Here is a 22,984-nt window from a genome sequence, read left to right on the forward strand (position 1 = left end):
GAATTAACCAATTACTATGCCGTAGTTCATAAGAAAAGTACGCCTTACTATCCCCAAGCTAATGGATTGGCAGAATCGACAAATAAAACAATTCAAACAATTTTAAAGAAGATAGTGAATGAAAATCGTACTGATTGGGATCAAAAGTTAAATAGTGCATTATGGGCATATCGTACTTCGTACAAAACATCCATTAAATCAACACCTTTCCGAATGGCATTCGGACTCAAAGTCGTTATGCCGATCGAATTTCAAATTCCGACACTTCGTATCCAAGCAACGAATAAGTTAAATTAAATAGAATCGGAGCAGATACGCAAAGAGGCTTTATTAGTATTAGAAGAAGAACGGATTCAATCAATGTCAGCACTAGAACACAAGCAGAGACAAATCAAGGCATTCGTAAATCGACATCGAAGGAAATCGGAAGAGCAATTCGAAATTGGGAAACCGGTATTGGTATTCTAGACGAGAATGGGACTTATGCCTGGGAAACTCCGGTATAGATGGACAGGTCCAGTATGGATAATTAATAGTAAAAATGGTACATACCAACTGGGATCATTAACCGGAGAGGTTTTACCGAAATGGATAAATGGATTTCGGCTTAAACCGTATTTGGGAGATATGCCGGTAAATCCGTTTATTCAAACGGAAGAGTAAAAAAAAAAAACTAACTAACTAACTCACTCAATAGTTCTTGTCAAATGCAGAAATACAATCTTGCCATAACAGTATGAATCGACTATAAATAGAAAGAGGAATTGCATGATTATTAGTAAGGAGTACAACCACTACACGTAGAGTGAATACTAATTAATTCCTACATTAATAGCAATTACTATTCTTTAAGTCATCATGCATAAGTTAATATCTTTAAAGCATATTTCTGTATCTTCTGTGTCGCCAAAACAACAGAAACGAGTGCAGATATCGAAACAGTCTGAGCCTCCTTCGTGCCCTAGTTCGCCCAAACTCTGTTTTTCTGATTTTCATCGCTACAGAAACTGTGCAGATCTGCAACTGTCATCGACAAGTGATTCAGAACAAGGAAACACAGAAGTCATGCCGATTCCTGTATCTGAAGAACTGCGATTGTGGCTTCATGAGAGAAACTTACAAGGTTTCATCAAAGTAGCAGAAGCGGAACCTCATCCGCAGGCGGAAGAATTGGTACAACAAATAGACATCACCAAAATCACCACAAAGAAAATACGAAATGCATTACAGATGCCAAGAGGAGGCTTTGAGGCAGTTAAAAAACCTTCATCAGAAGCACTCCAATCGTATTTCGGGGAATACTCACCCTCGGCAAAAGCATATCAGACTTATGGAGGTCGGGATGAGTTTTTTCATGAAGTGGCTAGATTTTTATTAGAGGTGGGATTTGTCAGCCCTCGTTTTTATTGTATGCCGAAAAAAAGGGCTGGGTTTATCATAGCCGCATACGAAAAAGAGGATTTCAACTGGCCACTATTGTCGGGGGAAGCTCTGAGAGAGCAGCTACAAGGGGTAAAAACAGGAAAACCGATGAAGCAAATTTTTGGTCGTTGGTTATCGGTATTGTTTCCGATTCAAGAATCGGAAACTCCTGTTCAGTCAAGAAGACCACCAATAGTACAAGCACCACGAAGACACCGACAGGTAGTACATGAAGAATGGATAGAAAAAGAATCGGCACATGCCGATAATATACAAACAAATATGCCTCAGTCGGAACCACCAATACCAGAGAATTCCGAAAACAGGCAACCAGCAGCAGAACAAGAAACAGTTGACAATTTGATAAACAAGCAATAGCAGACAGAAAATCGACAACAAGCAGAGAAGATGCGACAAAGAACAAGGATTAAACAAAAGGCTAATCGGCAATTTCAACCAGAAAACGGTGAGGGATCAGCACCGAAAAGGCAACGCACAAATGAAAATTCGAATACGCCTGTGGTAACAGAAGTACTAAAACCAGGGAATGAGAGCGTTTCGACACAACCTCACCAAGGACAATCTTCAAAAGTAGCAATTCGGGAAGCACATGGGTACTTGGATATCCCACCAGCAGCACATGAATTAGCTGCCATTTTACAGTTCGGAACTTCATACGAACTGGTTGAATGGTTGGCTAAAAGACTGACAGAAGTATCAGAACGGCTGGCTCAAGAACATAATGACCGAATAATGATACAGAAAGCCTTACGAGGAGTGTTGGAACCTCAAGAAAAAGCAGAGATAGAAAAAATAGGCCGGAAAAGAAGTGCACAAAATAAAGGGGAGGCTATTGAAATGCCACCATTACATGGAGCACTGGTCGAAATTCATAAAGAATATGAAACGGTACGCAAAGAAGCCAGTGATATGGCTGAAAGATACAAAAGTGTATCAGCATCGGCGGAGGTGCTGAAACATCAGTTTTGTAACATACATGCAGAAAATAAAGAACTAAAGGAAAGTCTAAACAAATGGGAAACACAGGCACGGCTTATGGTGTCAGAGTCAGAATGGCAGCAGAAATTGGAGGACGCTGAGAAAGCACGTCAAGCAGAAACAACAAGGGCCAACAATGCTGTATTTCGAACTACAGAATTAGAAAAACAAATAGAAACCATTCAGAATGGTCAATACAAAGTTCTCGAAGAAAAAAATCAAATAATAAACGAATTACAGAAAAATCTAGAAGAAGCTAAGACGGCCAATCATACATATACCGAACAAATTGAAGAATTCGAAAGGTATATAGTGTCACAGGAAAGTCAATTGACAGAAAAAGAGCGGAGTCTTGAAGAAGTCAACAGAAGAATGACGGAACAGCAGGAGGAATGGAGTAAAGAGAAATCGGCATTCGAACAACAACTGGACGAAATTCGGAAGATATCGGAACAAAGACGGCTGGATATATATGTAGTCGAATCCAAACTAATGCGAGCTGAAAGTGAGAACCGAACCACTATTACGGATTTACAGAAAGAGTTGCAGACCGCCCAATACGTCGCAAGCATCACTAGGGACAAAGTGCAGCACATCATAGGGAAACATCGAAACCTAGCAAAGAAAATGATCGATGAATCTCTTGCGCAAGGATGGAAGTTATGGACAGCACAAGCGGCGGAATTACAGTTATTGCGTGCCGACAAAAATAACCGTTAGGTCCAAGGTGCAGGTTTTTTTAAAATGGCACAAAAGGATATTGACAATATCCAAGAGGATATCATGAAAGATATGGACGAAATTGCGGCATTTTACAGAGAAGAAATTCAACGTATTATGCAAGAATTCGACAAAAATGATATAGGCACTTCCGTCCAGTTGGATAAAATCGAAGCCGAAAGAACCAGCAAGACTCCTGGTATTCAAGCTTCCGGAAGAAGCGAACCAGAGCAGCCAACCGAATCACAACCTGCTCCGAAGGACGACTGTGACACAGATGAAGATGAAGAGGAAGATATAGGTGGAATACATCCAAGGCCAGATGAGCCTTCGATTTTTGATATTCTGAACGATTCGGATGAAGAGCTACAGGAATAGGCGTGGGTTCGCTGGACAAGGTCCTGGCCCACGGACGTGTCAAGTGTTACCCGGACCCGGACAGTCAGTTTTACCGAACAAGTGGGAAAGCGTCGAAAACAGAGTCGGTTCGGATCGACTGTTCGGATCAATGACTCAGCAGTAAACGAAGAGAACTAAGTTAGTTAGATAATTTTGTAAATCTTGATAGTAAGTAGGAATAGTTCTTGATGAGAAAAGACCTTCGGTATACCTATAAAAGGGAACCGAAGGTATTGTAAGAAAGGTCGTTTTATTTAGTAATATAAGTTTAAGTTAGGAATATCTTGTACGGATTCTATGTTCCTTCTATTGTCTATGATCTTAAGTGCAAGCTTCCAAATTTATAACTAAGTAACGATCACGGTAATTACCGATTAATATAGCATAATTCCGTTCGTAAAACACAATTCCTTGTTAGAACGTTTAGTAGCAACGTTCACTCTTCTGTATCGGTAGTAGTTAGTAATTAGCCGATTAACACTCTTGGTCGTACAAGATGCACCAGTACCTGCTCGAGCATGGTTATTGGAGTTATGTCGAAGGGGCAAATGAAGTTGCACCTAGGAATTGGCAATGGCTTGGCTCAAGCCTAACCCGTTTAGCTAAACCGGTTTAGACTGGTTTAGCGGTTTAGCAACTCGGCTCGTTTCGGCTTAGGCTTGAGTCTGGTTAAATGGTTTGAGCTCGGCTTGAGCTCTACCAAACTAGCTAAGAAGATTATTAAATTTAGGTCATTCATGCATGTTAAAAAGTTAAAACACTTAAAAGTTAAACATTTTAAGTTACAATATAGTCTAGACTTTACAGTTAAAACTCAGAAGGTTGAAGCAGAGAGTCGACTGTTCACTGCCTTCAATGTTGAGTCACATAGATTAGAGACAGAGGGGCTCGAGAGGGAGAGAGAGGGAGAGGGAGAGGGAGAGGGACGTTGCACATGACGAGCGAGGACCTCCTACAACCTTCAGGCCTCATGCTTCAAGCTTGAGCCTTCTACAGTCTACCGAGAATCGACGGGCCACGACATACCTATTACCGACCCCTAGGTATTCTATACATGCTCATTGCTAGCATAAAATGCAGAAAATGGAAATAGTAGTTTTAGTCTTGTCATTGTAGTAACTATTTGTGCAAAATTACAAATATTAGACAAGATGGAAGCTTTTATACTTCTCCCATCATGATGCATTCTAAGTCTGGAGATTAGAGTTTTGGAAGCCATCTCTAAATCTCAGGGCAATTTCCCAACATATACCCATGGAATTGGATACCGAGCAGGGTATTCTTTTGACAATATCTTCTTTTAATTATATTCGTTCAATGCCTCAGTACAAAAATGCTTGTTCTTGCCAAGATCTGCATTTAATTTCTCTGCTTAGACCTTATTATGTTACCAAAATGAGTCTCTTGGCCTCCTCCTTTCAACTGATATATAGAGTTACAATTAGCTCCATTCTAATTTTCATAAAAAATACATCAAAGCCAAAATATCAACCATCCTTATGTTGCAGTCATTGGATAAGAAATCATTAAGCATGAGGTCAAAGGTTAGACATCTTCCTTGTGCGAACCAATAATGCTCACCATTTCCATCCGAAGTGTTCATGGTTGTTGTGTACTTTCAAATCTATACTACATGAATGAAATTTGGGGATTCCTAAGCATAATATTACAATTGGGGTAAAGAACGTGTAAAGTTGTATTTATCTATTTAAGCTTAGTGCTTCGAGTTGCGAATATGAATGTACATGATATGTTGCACTAGTACTGCACTCAAAAAGGGCATTGATTATTCCCAGACCTTCTCTATGTCTAGAATGTCTCTTCAGGTACATTTCTGCATTTCATAGTTTTCACTAGACCTGCTTTCTGGTTGTGTATCCTTGCGTCAACTTCTCATTGCCACTTGGTTCCTTTGGGCTTGCTCTTTTTGCAAGATTTATACATTCTTGTCTCAACTTCGCCTTCTATCTCTGCATCTTTATTGTTTCTACTCCCAACCCAATTGCCATTTCTAATCCTTGAACTTGCATCTAGGAATTCTATACTATGATTTTTGCCAGATCAACATCAATCCCATGGAAGCTGGCACAAGTTACACGAATGCCCAAGAGTCTAGTTTCAAAACTTGTCCCAAATCCAAATATCTGCATTCCACGATGTTGAGAGACAAGCTCAACATTGGCCGGATCGGCTGAGCAAGCCGAGCACCGGATTGGTTGGGACCGGATGGTTAGGCCGGACTGGTGCGTAAAACGGATGCGTAAACTGGTACGCAGACCGGCGCGTAGGAAGGCCGGATCGGTGCAGAAACCGGGAGGCCATCGGAAAGATATTCCGCAAGGAATATATTTGGGAGTTAGTGTAGGGGCTCCTCAATGAGCATTGAAGTACTGTCAGTACTTCTGTCAGTCCGAAAAGGACTTGTATAAAAGTGTTCATTGAACACACACGATGTACAGATCGAGTATTATTTTTGAATTAAGTTCATGTGTTTACTCTCTCTCTGTCTCTCCCGTGCGTACTGTGAAAACCTAAGCTTTCCATTAAACCTACGTTTTCTGTTGTTCGGTTTCCTATATTGCTTCCGAACGCCATTCTTTTCATGGTATTAGAGCGCGAGGGTTGAGAACCTCTACAGTCGACTTTGCTTGAAGGAAAAACCAACGAAGAAGAACAAGAAAACCGATGGACAGAGGAATGGCTAGCTCGCTTCCGACGGAGTTCTTGTGTTTACTCTCTCTCTGTCTCTCCTGTGCGTACTCTAAAAACCTAAGCTTTCCATTAAACCTACGTTTTCTGTTGTTCGGTTTCCTATATTGCTTCTGCGCGCCATTCTTTTCATGGTATCAGAGCGCGAGGGTTGAGAACCTCTGCATTCGACTTTGCTTGAAGGAAAAACCAATGAAGAAGAACAAGAAAACCGATGGACAGAGGAATGGCTAGCTCGCTTTCGACGGAGAAGCTTGACAGAACCAACTACGCATCTTGGTCCTACAAGATGCACCAGTACCTGCTTGGGCACCGTTACTGGAGCTATGTCGAAGAAGAGAATGACGCGGCACCCGAATCGACACACAAAGACTTCCAGCATGGGAACAATCGGCGAGCAGAGTGGTGTACTGTTTTGCGTCTTGTGTGGGCGAACAACTATTAAGCTACGTTTGGGATGCAAAAACGTTGAAGGGTGATTGGGAAAGTTTGAAGAAGATCTTCGCCGCGAGCACCACTGCCAGGAAGCTTCAGCTCCAACAAGAGTTAAGCAACCTACGACAACGTGATTTGTCAGTGGCTGACTATACCTCGAAGATCAAGAACATATGCGACTCTTTAGCTTCCATCGATGTGAACATCAAGGAAAGTGAGATGGTCCAGGTCTGTCTCAGGGGTTTGGCATCAAAGTTCGGAGCGTTCCGAACTGCTATGTGTACACAAGAGAATATGCCGTCATTTTCCGACTTACAGTTGATGCTCCTTATAGAGGAGAACCACATGGGTGCGTCGACAAGCACGCATGCCGACAGCAAGATGTTGTACACGGAGGGAGATAAGCCCCGTGGTCATGGCGGACGAGGTGAGTCGGTACGCAATGGAGGCGGTCGACGGGATCAAGGAAGAAGGCACCGAAGTCATGCCGACAGCAATTCCGGAACCTCCGGAAACAGGGGGAGTTGAAGCGATGAGAACCGGCAAGGGAAATCTGCCGCGGAATACTGGTACTGTGGCAAGAAAGGCCACAGGGAGAGCGAGTGCTGAAAAAGTGCGCCGATTTGGAGAGAACCGGATCCGGAATAGGTTCCGGACAGACCGACAAAAGAAATCGGCAACGATCACACTATGCCGAAGGATCCGGAGAAGCCGGAAAAGGGTCAATCTTCGTGACAAGACACGAAGCAAACTCAATGAAGAAGATCTCCCCGAAGTCGGAGGAGGTGTGGTACGTCGACTCCGGCCCATTAAACCACATGACGTGCCATAAGGAGTGGTTCTCGTACCTAGAAAAACCTATGCAACCGAGAGTAGTCGCAACCGAAGATGACACTCTGCATCCGATCGCGAATGTCCGAGAAGTTCCCCTGAGCCATCTCGGGCAGAAAGGGAAACTCATGAACGTGCTACACGTTCCGACAATCATGAAGAATCTGGTGTCGGTCGGGCAAATCATCGACCAGGGGATGCAGGTCTGCTTCACGCATCTTGGGTGTTTCATCGAGGAAGAAGGCCGAGTTATTGCGCAAGGGCACAGAGACGGGAGGATGTTTATCCTTGACTCTAGTGACGGTGGCACCGCAATGTTCACGAAAGGACAAAAAGTCCAGTCGGATATCAACTTATGGGACAAGTGGATTGGCCATGTCAACTATCAACGGCTTCAGGACCTGCAATCGAAACAGGTGGTGTTCGGATTGCCCAAATGTAGTGGCCGGAAGGATGCCAGCTCGGGAAGCAACACCGACTTCCCTTCCCCAACGAGCGTAACCGGAGCCGGAACAAGCTCGACTTGATACACTCCGATGTGCAGGGGCCGACACAAAACGTTAGTCTTGGCGGGAGCTGATATTTCATCTCCTTCATTGAAGACTACACGCGGCACACGTGGATCTACCTCATTGAGAGGAAGAGCGAAGTCCTCGACTGTTTCCGGGACCTCAAAGGGTTCATGGAAACGGAAACAGGAAGAAAGATCAAGTGCCCATGGTCGGATGGCGGAAAAGAATACTTTTCCGGTCAATTCAACGGTTATCTACAACATATGGGAATTCAACGTGAATTCAGTTGTAGATACACGCCAGAGCAAAGTGGAGCGGCCAAGAGGAAAAATCGGTCGGTTGGAGAAAAACTGTCGGCACACGAGCTATATTTCGGAACGAAACCGAACTTGCTACAATTACGAGTTTTCGGTAGCATTGCGTATGTGCATGTGCCGATGGAGAAAACTAGATGCAAAGGCCGAGAAATGTATCTTGGTCGGTTACTCGGACGAGCAGAAGGGTTATAAGTGTTATAACCCACGCACCAAACAAGCGCGCGTGAGCTGCGACGTTGTGTTTGATGAGTCCCCGTCCTGGTACTTGCCTCCGACTCCGGATCTCCACTCCAATCCGAGCTCTGACGATGAGGTCAGCGAGACTGAGATGCCTCTAGATAAGCCTGAAATCAGGACTAGCGAAGACAGTCCGAATTCGTTTCGGTTAAGCGGACCGAATGGACGACTGAGTCGGTTCGACCAGTCCGATGAAGAGGTGGCGAGTAGTGCAGACTCGGCCTTGCCTTCCCCGTGCAGGAAGTCGAGGAGATGGCTAACACGCAAAGAGAAAGGGAAGAAGAAGGTGTCGGATTCCGGCACGGATAGGAACGAGTCAGACCGACGCGAGTCCGACTCCGAGGGAAGCGGTGACGGGTCTTCAAGAGCGAAGTCCGCATCGGCCAAGAAGACCTCGAGACCGGCTCATGACCGATTACGCCGATCCACCCGCCAGAAGAACCCAGTTGTGTGGTTCAGATACAACGAGTACATGGCGCATCATTATGCGTACATGACCCGTGCAGCGGAAGTGCGTGAGCCGGAGAGCTACGCAGAAGCGGCTAGGGACGCGAATTGGCGCGCCACGATGGAGGAAGAGATGCACGCATTGGCGGAAAACGAGACCTGGGACCTAGTTGATGCACCGAAGGGTGTGAAGCCGATCGGATGTAGGTGGGTGTACAAGGTCAAGTACAACACTGACAGCTCGGTCAACCAATACAATGCCCGGTTAGTGGGGAAAGGCTACGCGCAGAAACACAGCATCGACTACGATCAGATGTTTGCGCCGATCACGAAGATGATGACCGTCCGTGTTTTGCTCGCAGTAGTTGCGGCAAAGGAGTGGCACTTACATCAGATGGATGTAAAGAATGCGTTCCTGCAAGGTGAGCTTGAGGAACAAGTGTACATGGTACAACCCCCCGGATTTCACTTCAGAACGAACACGTCGGTAGTGTGCCGATTGAAGAAGTCCCTTTACAGACTAAAGCAAGCCCCGGGTGCCTGGAACGCGAAGATCACGGAGCAACTGCGTCGGATGGGCTTTGCAACGTCAAAATCGAACTCTTCCCTGTTCATCAGGAAAGGTCGACTCGGTCCGGTCACTATTTTACTATATGTTGATGACTTGGTCATCACTGGCGCCGACCTAGGTGAAATCGACCGTGTGAAGCTCCAGGTTGAGGCATCGTTCGACATGAAGGATCTGGGGGATCTTCATAACTTCCTCGGGATCAAATTGATCCGTACCCCCGAAGGCATATTGATCAGCCAACGCCATTATGTGCTGAGTATGCTCTTCAAATTCGGGATGGCCGATTGTAAATCCGTCTCGATTCCTCTGGATAGAACTGTCAAGCTTCGCACCAATTCCGGAAAGGTATGCGACCCGACGAGGTTCCGACAAATTGTCGAAAGCCTTATCTACTTAACAATCACCCGACCCGATCAGAGTTATCCGGTCGGGGTGATCAGTAAGTGCATGGCGTGACCTACCGAGGAGCACCTTCAATGTGCGCAACGCGTACTACGGTACGTAAGCGGCACTAAGGACCGGGGACTGCTATATCGGACCAGTATAGCCTCGCAACTGATCGGCTACACCGATGCAGATTGGGTTGGCATTACCGCCGATCGCCGATCCACGTTCGGATACGCGTTCTCTCTTGGGAGTGTCGCGATAGCGTGGAGCAGTAAGAAACAGTCGAAAGTTGCACTGTCAAGCACCAGAGCTGAGTACCGAGGAGCGGTTGTTGCGACATGTGAAGCCATATGGTTGAAGCGGCTACTTAAGGACCTGCAAGAGGAGGTGTCCGATCCGACGACGATCTACTGCGACAACCTCAGCAGCATCCAGCTCGCGAAGAACCCCGTTTTCCACACACGGACCAAGCACATTGAGGTGCACTACCATTTTGTCCGTGAGCGTGTCCTTTCCAGTGAAATCGAACTTCAGAATGTTCAGACGGATCGATAGACCGCTGACATCTTCACCAAGCCTCTTGGTTTGGACAAGTTGCGGCAATTCTCGGGTGCACTTGGGTTGCGTCACCTCGACGTGCCGAACTTGAGGGGGAGAGATATCCCGAATGACCACGGAAGGGGGAGAGAAGACCGCGACGCTGAGTTGGATGACGAATTCGATTTCGGATTGGCTGAAGAAGCCGAGGGCGGATCCGCGGAATAGTCCAAAAGCAGACATAAGGGGAGCAGCCTAAAGATAGAGCTGAAGCTAACCAAGCATGGGGGAGATAACGTCGTCAAGGGTGAGAAGACCGAAGAAGAGTTGGAGATAGCCAACTCGGATGAGAGTGAAAACCGAGCTGAGGTAGCCAAGTCGGTTCGGATGTTTGATTCAGATACACTAAATCAACCGAGGGCCAAGCGGAAAAGAAGGCAGCTAGGAGAAGCACCAACACCGCGACAGCAAGGGAGCTGTGAAGGGCCGTGGGAGCAGACAAGCAGACTGGAAGGGTCGAAGCACGCGGAGTCGAACATGCCGAGGAGCGCGAGTGAGGCGTGGAGCCAGGAGGAACCGGAGCGGTGATCCGGAAGATCCCGAAGAGCCTCAAGTTGAGCTTGACGGGGAGTGTTGAGAGACAAGCTCAACATTGGCCGGATTGGCTGAGCAAGCCGAGGACTGGATTGGTTGGGACTGATCGGTTACGCCGGACCAGTGCGTAAAACGGATGCGTAAACTGGTACGCAGACCGGTGCATAGGAAGGCCGGATCGGTGCAGAAACCGGGAGGCCATCGGAAAGATATTCCGCAAGGAATATATTTGGGAGTTAGTGTAGGGGCTCCTCAATGAGCATTATAGTAGTGTCAATACTTCTGTCAGTCCAAAAAGGACTTGTATAAAAGTGTTCATTGAACACACACATTGTACAGATCGAGTATTATTTTTGAATTAAGTTCTTGTGTTTACTCTCTCTCTATCTCTCCCGTGCGTACTATGAAAACCTAAGCTTTCCATTAAACCTGCGTTTTCTGTTGTTCGGTTTCCTATATTGCTTCCGCACGCCATTCTTTTCACACGATATGTGTGTTGCAACACAATAACTAATGTGTTATGTTTCATGTTGTATTCAATGCTTGCATGCAAGGTTTGATTACTGATGTGTTATGCTTCATGCAAGATTTGATTACTACTACTTGCAATCATGAATTCAAATGAACTTGGTGCTTAGAATTAAGACACGCAACAATGCTCACATACTTCATAGAATGACCTAAAAGCTCCAATGAATCTTCAAGTCCCTATGTTTGAATCCATTTCACAATCTCAAGCACCCAATTTCATTTATTGTTCAAATTTTTTTGTCTTACTTTTATTGATTATTCTATGTTTTTTTAATTTATGTATAGGTACATACATAAACATGGAAGATAGTCAAGCTACAACTCGTTTATCTTCACCCACAGATGCAACATCAATATCCGTCCCTAGAATCATATCAAGGACAAGAAAAAGAAGTTCATGGACCAAGCAACATTGGTCACCATCAAGGAGGGAGATGTATCTAAACGTCGATGTGCTTATTGTAACTTGTTATGGTCAAGCTCTACATCTACAGATTCTATTTCCAAGCATTTATTAGATAAGCATAATATTCCTAGCACATCACAACCACAAGCTTCTAGCAGTGTTCTTGTCCAAACTAAAATAGATGCATCTACATCTACATTAGCTATATCTCGTACTCAAGAGAAGAAATTTGATAGTACTATTGTTAGATATATAGTTTCATCAATTCTACCTCATGCACATATTGAGTCTTCTAGTTTTAAAAGATTAATGTATGATGTCTTGCCCAGTTATCAACTTAAATCAGCTCATACACTTAAAAGATTAGTGTTACGAATGTATGTTGTTCTTCGTCATTTAGTTATTAGTTATTTGTCCTCACAAAGTTTTAGATATGCTATAACTTATGATGCGTGGACAAATAATAGTTTGAAAGGATTTTATCCTATGACATTACATTGGGTCTCTTTGGAGTCTAGTAAGCCGACTAGTGTGCTCTTAGACTTTCTAGATGTCTTTCCAAGAGATGGGGTGGGAAAACGTGTCGAAAAAGCTTTATTCTCATGTCTAAAGTCATTTAATATCTCTTCACATATTCTATCTACAACTTCTGATGGTGCTAGTGAATCTCTACTTGCATCAAAAGAATTGGCTCCATTATTACTTAGCCATCATCGACAAGAGATTTTACAATCATCACATATGTTAAGATCCATGGTGCATACCTATCAACTTGGTGTAAAGTCTACATTAGAAGCTATTACTCCTTTTACTATGAAGTTAAGGAAGACATTACATTCTATACGTACAACTAAAGTGAGTATTCAAAAACCATGCATGAGAATGGGGAACATGAATCATTGTTCTAGATTGCATTACTAGATGGAATTCAACTCTAATTATGTATCAACAATCCCTAAATTTAAGAGATGTCTTGATTTGTACCGCAAGTGACAAGGCCATTGCTAATGAGTTTGTTGACCATACACTCTCCATAGAATATTGGAATCATATACAAAGTATGGAACAATGGTTGCTTGTGCCTACTAAAATTTGTAATTACTTGAGTGGGTCAAAGTGCCCTACCCTCTCACTAGTAGTGCTTGCATTCAACCACATATTATCACATTGTAATAAGTATCTATCTATGGATATGAACTCCGTTGATTCGCCCTCTGAGAAGATTACTCTTCAAGTGCAACATAAGGCTAGTACCAAATGCCTGCAATATCTAATTAAGTACCAAGAATCCTTGAAATCTGTTCCATCTCGAATCACAATGTTTTTTAATTGAAAATTTCCCTTATTTAATCTTTTTTTCTTACTAATAGTGTCTTATGTTTGAGTGTAGAGTTCCAAAACCAACAAATCCAATTGAGAGAGACCTCAATGTAGAGTTGGTGCAAACTGTTTTAACAACAGAATATCATGATCCTAATGTCGAAGATTCTCCATCTGATGAGAAATCTCATGAATCATCAGCCCAGTCAAAGATTGAAGATATCTTGAAGCTTCCATGATCCAAGACTACCATATCTAACCCTCTACATTGGTGGTTTACCAATAGGTTTCATCAATATTGCATCATGTTTTATTAAACAAATTTGTTGCTATTGTTGGTAATTAAGAAACACATTTTTAACGTTATCTTTTTTGGTCATTTAAAATAGATATACTTTTCCAAGAATGTTCAAAATGGCATGTGATTATCTAGCAATTCTAGCTTCATCGGTGCCTTTAGAGGAAGCTAACTCTAAAGCTCGTGATAATTTTGAAGATAGGCACTGGTTGCATTCATGCACTTTCAAGGCAAAAATGTGCATGCAATCTTGGTTAGATTTACTTGACAATGTAAACATTCCTCTACCTGAAGATATTAATGATGCCTATAATAGTTTAGATATCAATTTAGAAGAGATGATGGCAAAGGATGATGTTATTGAATACTTGTACTTGGACAAGTGAAAATGGTTGGAATACAACCAACTCGGACAATTGATGACTTTTTACATTTTTTGAATAGTAAACATTGTTAGGATTTCGGTCCCTCCGAATGGGATGATGAATGCCCGGTGAGAACCGGATGATGCAGACCCGGTGAGAATCGGATGAGGAGTACCCGGTAAGGAAGACCCAGTGAGAACCGGATGACGCAGGCCCGGTGAGAGAACCTCTCACCGGATGAACGGACATATATGGAAATATGCTCTAGAGAGCTCACTGGGGCTATATTTGTAAATAGCCCGAAAGTCATATTAGTATAAATAAGACCTAAAGCAAACATAATTGCGTTGATCATTATTTTTGTATGTAGTTATTGGTGTAACTATTGTCCAGTGCGTAATGGAGAGAGAGCGATACAGAGACTGTGTCTCTGTTGTAACCGCCGCCAGGCAAAGATTGTGAGCACGAGGTCGTTGCCTCTGTGTTCCCATGTTGTATTCTTCTTGCATAGTGAGAGTTGGATTTTGTGGACTCCCGTGGTTTTTCCCTCTCAGGGTTTTCCACGTTAACATCCTATGCATTCTCTTTCTGTTTGTGTACTTACTTCCATTTCTCATCTTTCTGTGTTTGATTATCATTGAAGTGACCTAAGTCTCGGTTGTGGTTGAAGATTATTCCGCATAGTTCTTGTCAATCTGCTATCAGAGCGAAATGACACAGAAAAATGGATGATTCGTCAGGAGGCATGTTCAAGCTCATCGGCTCCAACTACTCAGTGTGGAAGTCGAAGATGAGGGACATGCTCGTGTTTAAAGATCTTTGGTTGTCGGTTCAATACGGGGACAAGAGACCGAACAAGATCGATGCCACGATATGGGAGGTAATCAACATGAAGACAATGACGTACATACGGTGTTTCATCGACATGAGCCTATACAACAACTTTAATGAGGAGAGTAAGGCTCATGAGCTCTAGGAGAAGATCGGCATTATGATTCAAAACAAAAATGTTGTTAATCGGGTTTCGGTATTCCGGAAGCTAGTGAGGCTCCGGTACCAAGATAGCTCCAGTATGGTGGAGCACATGAATGCCTTCCAAGGGTTGATTCACCAGGCAACCTCATTGGAAGTACCTCTCACCGATGAGGTACTAGCCTTACTCCTGCTCAGTTCCCTCCCAGATAGCTGGGAGACGTTAGTTGTCACTTTGGGCAACGCCGGGCCGGAAGGAAAATAGTTCCCTAGCAAGAGTCAAGTCGAGCTTGCTAGATGAGGAGACGCGTTCGAAAGACAAGGATACGAGCTTCGACTCCAAAGCGCTCCTTACTGAATCGGAACGTGGAAGACAAAGGAACCATGGTCCCCAGAACCGGGAAACGTCGGGGACACCATCAAAGCCAAGGTGAAGGCCTACTTGCTTCTACCGTGGGAAGCCTCGACACTTCCAAAAGAACTGTACGCATTTCCGGAAAGAGAAGGAAACCGACAGTACTAATTCGAAGCGGTCACCGAACCGGAATGGTAAAGACCGGAGGGGACCGGAAGGGAATGACGGCAATCACAGCAAGTGAAGAGGAGTTGATGCTCATCACCAAGGAGAGTGAGGTGAACCTTGTCGGCGACGAGACGACATGGGTTGTCAATTCTGGAGCGTCATTCCACCTGACCCCAAACCATAAATACTTCTCATCCTACATAGCCGGTTAGCACGGTTGTGTCCAGATAGGGAATGAAGGAACATGCCGAATTATCGGCATAGGAGATGTGTGGCTGACAACACCAACCGGATGCAAGTTGCTGCTAAAGGATGTCTGACACATTTCGGAGGTTCGACTGAACCTGATATCAGCCGGTTAGTTAGATGATGAAGGCTACACAGGTAGCATCTGAACCGGTGTTATGAAGTTCAGCAAGGGAAGCCTGATAGTGGCTCGGGCCCGGAAGGTCAACACATTGTACCTGATGAATGCCTGGTTATGTCCGGAAGAAGTGAACGTGGCATCCGACACTGCCGGTGAGATGTGGCACAAGAGACTGTGTCATATGAGCGAGAAGGGGATGAAGAGGCTTGCCGATGACAACCTCAATCCGGTGAAAGATGTGCATCTTGATAAGTGCACCGACTGCTTGGCCGGTAAGCAAAACCGGACCTCCTTCCGCTCAAGGCCTCCGATGAGACGTAATGCACCACTGGAGCTGGTGCATACCGATGTGTGTCAAGTGGATACGAAGTCACATGCGGGATCGCAGTACTTCGTGATGTTCATAGACGACAACAACCAAAAGTTGTGCACCACACCGTTGAAGACGAAGGATCAGGTGTTATCTATCTTCAAGGAGCTCCACGCAAGAGTGGAAAGAGAAACCGGTCGGAAACTAAAGGCGGTCCGAGCAGATAACGGAGGAGAATACCGGGGGCAGTTCGAAGAGTGTTGCCGCTCAAAGGGAATCCGGCTCGAATTTACCATGCCGAAGACGCCGGAACTAAACGGGTTGGCCGGGAGGATGAACCGGACCATAATGGAGAGGGTTCTTCGTCAGTCCGCTTCTTGAAAATCTTTACCCGTTTCCCCACTATAGGCACCCGTAGTACTGTTCCATCCAAATCGCATAGTTGGTAAGTTCCGTTGTCAAAAACTTTCCGAACCTCGTATGGCCCCGGAGTATGCTAGCACATGCACAATTACCCAAGACGTTTTGGGCTGAGGCGTTGTCGACAATGACATATGTGATAAACAGGTCACCCTTAGTACCCTTGGATGGAGACACACCGCAGAGAGTGTGGACCAGTAAGGAAGTGTCCTATCGGCATCTAAAGGTGTTCGGGTGTCTCGCATACGTGCATGTTGCTAAGGACCGGAGAGGAAAGTTGGATCCAAAGTCCCGGCCTTGCCTATTCCTCGGATACGGCGATGATGAGTTCGGCTACTGAGTGTGGGATCCAGTCGACAAGAAGGTTTTTCGGAGTCGAGATATTATCTTCATGGAGGACAAGACCCTTGCCCACTAGGAGTCGGAGAAGAAGATAATGAACTTCGAGTCGACCGGTAAGGATCAGTTTGATGAGATTCGGACCTACCCGGTTAAGAGTCGGTTGACACTCGAAGAATTGGCCGGTTACGGTGAGGATACCAAACCGGCAAAAGAAGAAGAAGAGGAAGCTGAAACCGGAACTGGCCAAGACCCTGAATCAGATTCGGATGAAGAACAAATAGAGGAGCCAGTTGCCGAAAGCCAAATACGGAGATATCCTCTCAAAGAGAGAAGGGCCCCCCGGAGATTTCCGGATGCAAATCATGTGTTGTTGACTGATGAGGGGGAGCCAAAAAACTTCGAAGAAGTGAAGGATGACACCCATAGCTGCAAGTGGTTGAGTGCCATGCAAAACGAGATGGATTCCCTGCATGAGAACCACACGTATGAATTGGTGGAGTTGCCGAAAGGAAAGAGGGTTTAGGGATTCCCCAACTTGACGGTTTCACCGATTCGGATATGTCGGTTGATGCGGATACCATCTGGTCAACATCGGGATATGTTATGACATATGCAAGGGGAGCTGTTTCGTGGCAATCGAGGTTGCAGAAGACGGTTGCGGCATCAACCATGGAGGCGGAGTACATGGCGGTTGTGGAAGCTGGCAAGGAAATACTATGGATGAAGGACTTCATCGAAGAGTTAGGGATCCGGCAAGAGGAATACCGGCTCTATTGCGACAATCAACGTGCCATCCACCTTGCGAAGAACGCAGCGTATCATTCCAGGACGAAGCACATCCAGCGGAGGTACCACTGGATCCGGGAGTGAGTGGAAGATCGAGAGTTCGTGCTGACGAAGATCCACACGGAGGAGAATGGGTCAGATATGATGACCAAGGTGTTGACGCCCGACAAGTTGGATGCATGTCGGAAGTGAATTGGACTAACCAGACATTCCATGCCAGAGTGAAGGGGGAGTTTGTTAGGATTTCGGTCCCTCTAGATGGGATGATGAAGTCCAAGTGAGAACCGGATGATGCAGACCCGATGAGAACCGGATGACGCAGGCCCAGTGAGTGAACCTCTCACTGGATGAAGGGACATATATGGAAATATTTACCAGAGAGCCCACTCGGGCTATATTTGTAAATAGCCCGAAAGTCATATTAGTATAAATATGACCTAGGGCAAACATCATTGTGTTGATCATTATTTTTGTATGTAGTTATTGGTGTAACTATTGTACGGTGTGTAATGGAGAGAGAGGGAGAGAGAGAGAGAGCGATACAGAGACTGTCTCTGTTGTAACCGTTGCCAGACGAAGATTGTGAGCACGAGGTCGTTGACTCTGTGTTCCCCCATTGTATTCTTCTTGCATAGTGAGAGTTGGAGTTTGTGGACTCCCGTGGTTTTTCCCTCTCAGGGTTTTCCACATTAACATCGTGTGCATTCTCTTTCTGTTTGTGTACTTCCATTTCTCATCTTTTTGTGTTTGATTATCATTGAAGTGACCTAAGTCATGGTTGTGGCCGAAGATTATTCCGCATAGTTCCTGTCAAACATTTACATTTTTCTCATTTTATGTTTTCTCCTCCTTTTTAAACTAAGAGACATTTGTCTTGTTTTTCTTTAAATTTTTGTCATTGATTTTGTTTCTGTGCTATTGTTGGTACTAAAGAGACATTTTGATCCTTATAATTTGTTTCAATCGTCATTAAATTCACTAATTCGTCAGAGATTTAAATGTTAAAGAAAGCATTAAGCATTTTAGTTGTTTTTATCGAAACATACTATTTGATTTCATCACTTGTCTTTACTTACCATTTCTGAGAATAATTTTTGTTCCCACAGAATACTTCCATAAGTTCCAACACTGCCTATATTATTGGGTAATAACCATATGTAAGGTTTAGGGTTAGGTGGTTTTAATATATATTTCACAAACCAGTTTAGGCCAAACCGGTTTAGGGATCAGTTTGGTTTGGTTTGATTTAGGCTTGAGAACCATTGAACGGTTTAGGCTAAAGCGATTTGGCTTGGATAAGGCCAAACCGTTGCCGATTCCTAACAGCACAAGAGTCAACACACAGAGATTTCTCGGCCTAGGAATAGGCCGCAAGCTGTCAGGAATAGTACTAAAACAGAGATGGAATTAGTACTAAGAACAGCAGTACTATTAGTACTAAGAGGACGGGACTGCGTAAGATTCCCGAGAGAGGAAGTGAGAAGAGGAGAGAGAGAGAGATAGTGAGAATGAGAGAGAGAGAGAGATGATGACAACGGTTATATATTATGTGAAAAGATAAGTACAAGCGGCTAAGAGGCTTAAGACTGGCGTTGAACCAATTTGGTTCAAAACAATGCCTTGTGCCTCCTTTTATAGTGTTTTTAGGAATAATCCTGAAGCTTCTAGAATGTTCCAGAGAGATCTGGAATATACATCAATTTTCTATGATAAAGTATAAATGAAAATAATATCCTACAAAATACAATTCATAATCTAATGGTAAGAGCTCGACCCATGTAGCATAAAGTCATGGGTTCGAGTCTTGCCATGACACTATCTCCCCCTTAAAGACGACGAGTGGAACGAGTCGGCGCTAATTGCGGACCGGGTTTGTCCGGATACTTTCGGTGGAAATCAGCAAGAAGATCTTGTGCATTGGCAACATTCTCGACGGGTTCCCAAGTACGTTCGCTCGGACTATAACCGAGCCAATCGACCAAGTAATAAAGTTTGTTGCGAACAAGTTTGGAATCGAGGATGGCAGCAACTTCATACTCCGGGCCGGCGTCCAACTCCAGCGGGGGCGGCGGTGGTGTCACACGATCGGGAATGGTGCTTGCTTTATAAGGTTCAAGAAGAGAACAATGGAAAACCGGATGTATCTGAAGCTGCGGAGGGAGATCCAGGCGGAAGGTGACATCATTAATCTTCCCCGTAATACGGAAAGGACCGAGTCGTCGATAATCCAACTTGTCGCACGGTCGAGTAGTCTTGATGTGACGACGTAAGAGCCATACTCGATCTCCGATGGCAAAAGAGGAGGGAATCCGATGACGATCCGCATAAGTCTTCTGTGTGTGTTGAGCATGACGAAGGTGAGTAGAGAGATCCATCTGGATCTTGCGTAGCCTCTCCAAATGGTCCTCGGCACGAGGGTTGGTAGGTAGCTCCGGAGTGTCGATCACTGACTAGCGAGGATGGAAACCGGTATAAGCGAGAAATGGGGAGACCCGAGTCGAGGAGTGAATAGCATTATTATACGCAAACTCTGCAAAGTGGAGAATCTCAGCCCAATCGTCCTGTTGATAACTCAGGAAACACCGGAGATATTGCTCTAACGTTTGGTTTGTTCGTTCCGCCTGTCCGTCAGTTTGAGGATGGTAGCCGGAGGAGAGGTTGCAGGAGACCTTGAGCATCCTGAAGAGATGCTGCCAAAATTTGGAGACAAATTGCGGGCCTCGGTCACTGATAATACTGTCTGGTAGGCCATGATGCCGAAATACCTCACGCATAACAAGAGCGGCGGTTTCCTCGCTAGTGATGGCTTTAGTACATGGCACAAAATGTGCCATCTTCGTATATCGATCGACGACTGTTAGGATAGCATCGAACCCCTTCGAGACCGGCAGATCTGTGATAAAATCAAGACAAATAGACTGCCATGGCTTACTTGGAATTGGTAAAGGTTCCAACAAGCCATATGGATGGTGTCGTGGCATCTTTGCTCGGCAGCAAGCATCATAGGTCCGAACGTAGTCGTCGACAAAACGGCGCATGTGGGGCCACCAAAAAGATCGCTGCACTAACTCCAACGTCTTGGTACTACCGAAATGTCCCGCCGTATGGGTGTCGTGACAATGTTGGACGATTTGAAGGCGACAGGAGCAATCGGGGACATATACGCGCTTTTTAAAGAATAACAAACCATCATGATATTCGAATTGTCGGTAGTCAATACCTGGTTGTTGAGATTGAGAACAGGATGCCCGAGAAGTATCAATGTGCGCCAGGATGTCTTGAGCAAAACTATCCGTCTTCAAGGTTGCACGTATGTCATCGGTAATCCGTGAATCCATCGGGGTGTGAAAAATCCGCGTCGTGTGCAATCGTGTTGGTCCCAAGATTACTTGCTTTTGATTATCAAATGTTGCGTCACCAGGACGAGGTGCAAGATATGAACGTTGTGATAGTGCATCTGCTTTTCCTTGCTGCTTCCCCGGTCGATATGTGATTTCAAAGTTGAAACACGTGAGGAATTGCGCCCACCGAGCTTGTCGTCGATTTAGTACACGAGCGTTCTGAAAATAAGCAAGATTTTTATGATCGCTAAAGACAATGACCTGATGTGGAGAGCCCTCTAAGAAATGCCGCCATTGTACAAATGAATCCACGATGGCTAATAACTCCTTGTCATGTATTTCGTAGTTGATTTCTGCGACATTGAATTTGCGCGAATGGAAAGCCACCGGATGCAACTCTTCTTTATCGCCTTGTTGAGAAAGGATGCTACCAAGGGCGAAATCTGATGCGTCGGCCTCCATGATGAATGGTTTGCTTGTATCCACATGAGCTAGAATCGGTGCTGATGTAAAGGCTTTCTTAAGATGCCGAAAAGCCATATCTGCTTCGATGGACCAAAGAAATGCTTGGCCCTTCTTCGTAAGTTGTGTGAGAGGTAAAATAATCTTCGAGTAATCCTGTATAAACTTACGGTAGAAGTTAGCAAAGCCTAGAAAACATTGTACATCTCGTACCGACCGTGGAATTTGCCACTCTAGTACAGTTTGGATTTTAGCTGGATCCATGGCGATGCCCTTTGAGGAGATGACGTAGCCTAGAAATTCCACTTGCTTGCAGTCAAAGCTACATTTCTCTAGCTTGGCATAAAGACCATTCTCACGGAGTCGCTTTAGTACTAATAGTACATGAGAATCGTGCTCTTCCTGGGTCTTCGAATAAATCAACAAATCATCCAGATAAATGATCAAACAGATATCCAAGAGGTCTCTGAATATATCATTTGCCATGTGTTGGAAGACTGCGGGTGCATTGGTTAGGCCAAACGGCATAACAGTATACTCGAAATGCCCATACCGCGTGCGAAAAGCGGTCTTCCACTCATCTCCCGGTCAGATCCGCACGAGATTATACGCTCCTCGTAGGTCGATTTTAGTAAAAAACTTGGCACCATTAACTCGCTCTAAAAGACTTGATATAAGAGGAAGTGCATACCTATTCCGGATGGTGACTTTATTCAATCCGCGGTAATCAACGACAAGACGAAGTGAGCCATCTTTCTTCTTGATAAAGAAGATGGGTGCACCGGCCGGAGATTTCGAATGACGGATGAACCCGCTTGCCAAGTTCTCCTCTATGTAGGCTCGAAGGACTTCTAACTCGGTGGGTGACAAGTTGTAAATTGGTCCCCATGGTGGCTCGGTTCCTGGTTGTAAATCGATGGGACAGTCATAGGGACGGTGATGAGGAAGGGTACCGGCTTTTACCTTGTCAAATACATCGGCATAAGGATGATATTTTGCCGGAAGTTGTATTGAGGAGTCCTTCTTAATAGTGCTAGAAGGATGTACTGATATGGCAAATAGGAACATTGCCTCCTTGGGTCCTTCTTCGCGTAGTTGATGGAGTGAAATGGTCGAAACTCGGTGAGTTGATTCTTGGGGTGGTCGATATCGGACTTCTCTTGTTCTCCAATCTATGGCTGGATTATGTAATTCAAGCCAAGGTAATCCTAGGACAATGGGATGCTCTGGACTACTAATTATATTAAATGATATTATACACACAAAACTACCTAGGACAACTTGAATGGGTTCTGATTCTTCTACAATATTCCCGGAAGCAATGGGACGACCATCAATGACCACTACAGATGCGGGACAAGGAAGTTTTCTTAAGGATATCTTAGAAGCTTGGGCAAAATTTCGATCCATGAAACAGGAATTAG

The sequence above is a fragment of the Azolla caroliniana genome, unplaced genomic scaffold, assembly GCF_043228905.1.
Source record: "Azolla caroliniana isolate FFs.n. ecotype wild unplaced genomic scaffold, voAzoCaro1.0.p SCAF_3, whole genome shotgun sequence".
Lineage (NCBI taxonomy): Eukaryota > Viridiplantae > Streptophyta > Polypodiopsida > Salviniales > Salviniaceae > Azolla > Azolla caroliniana.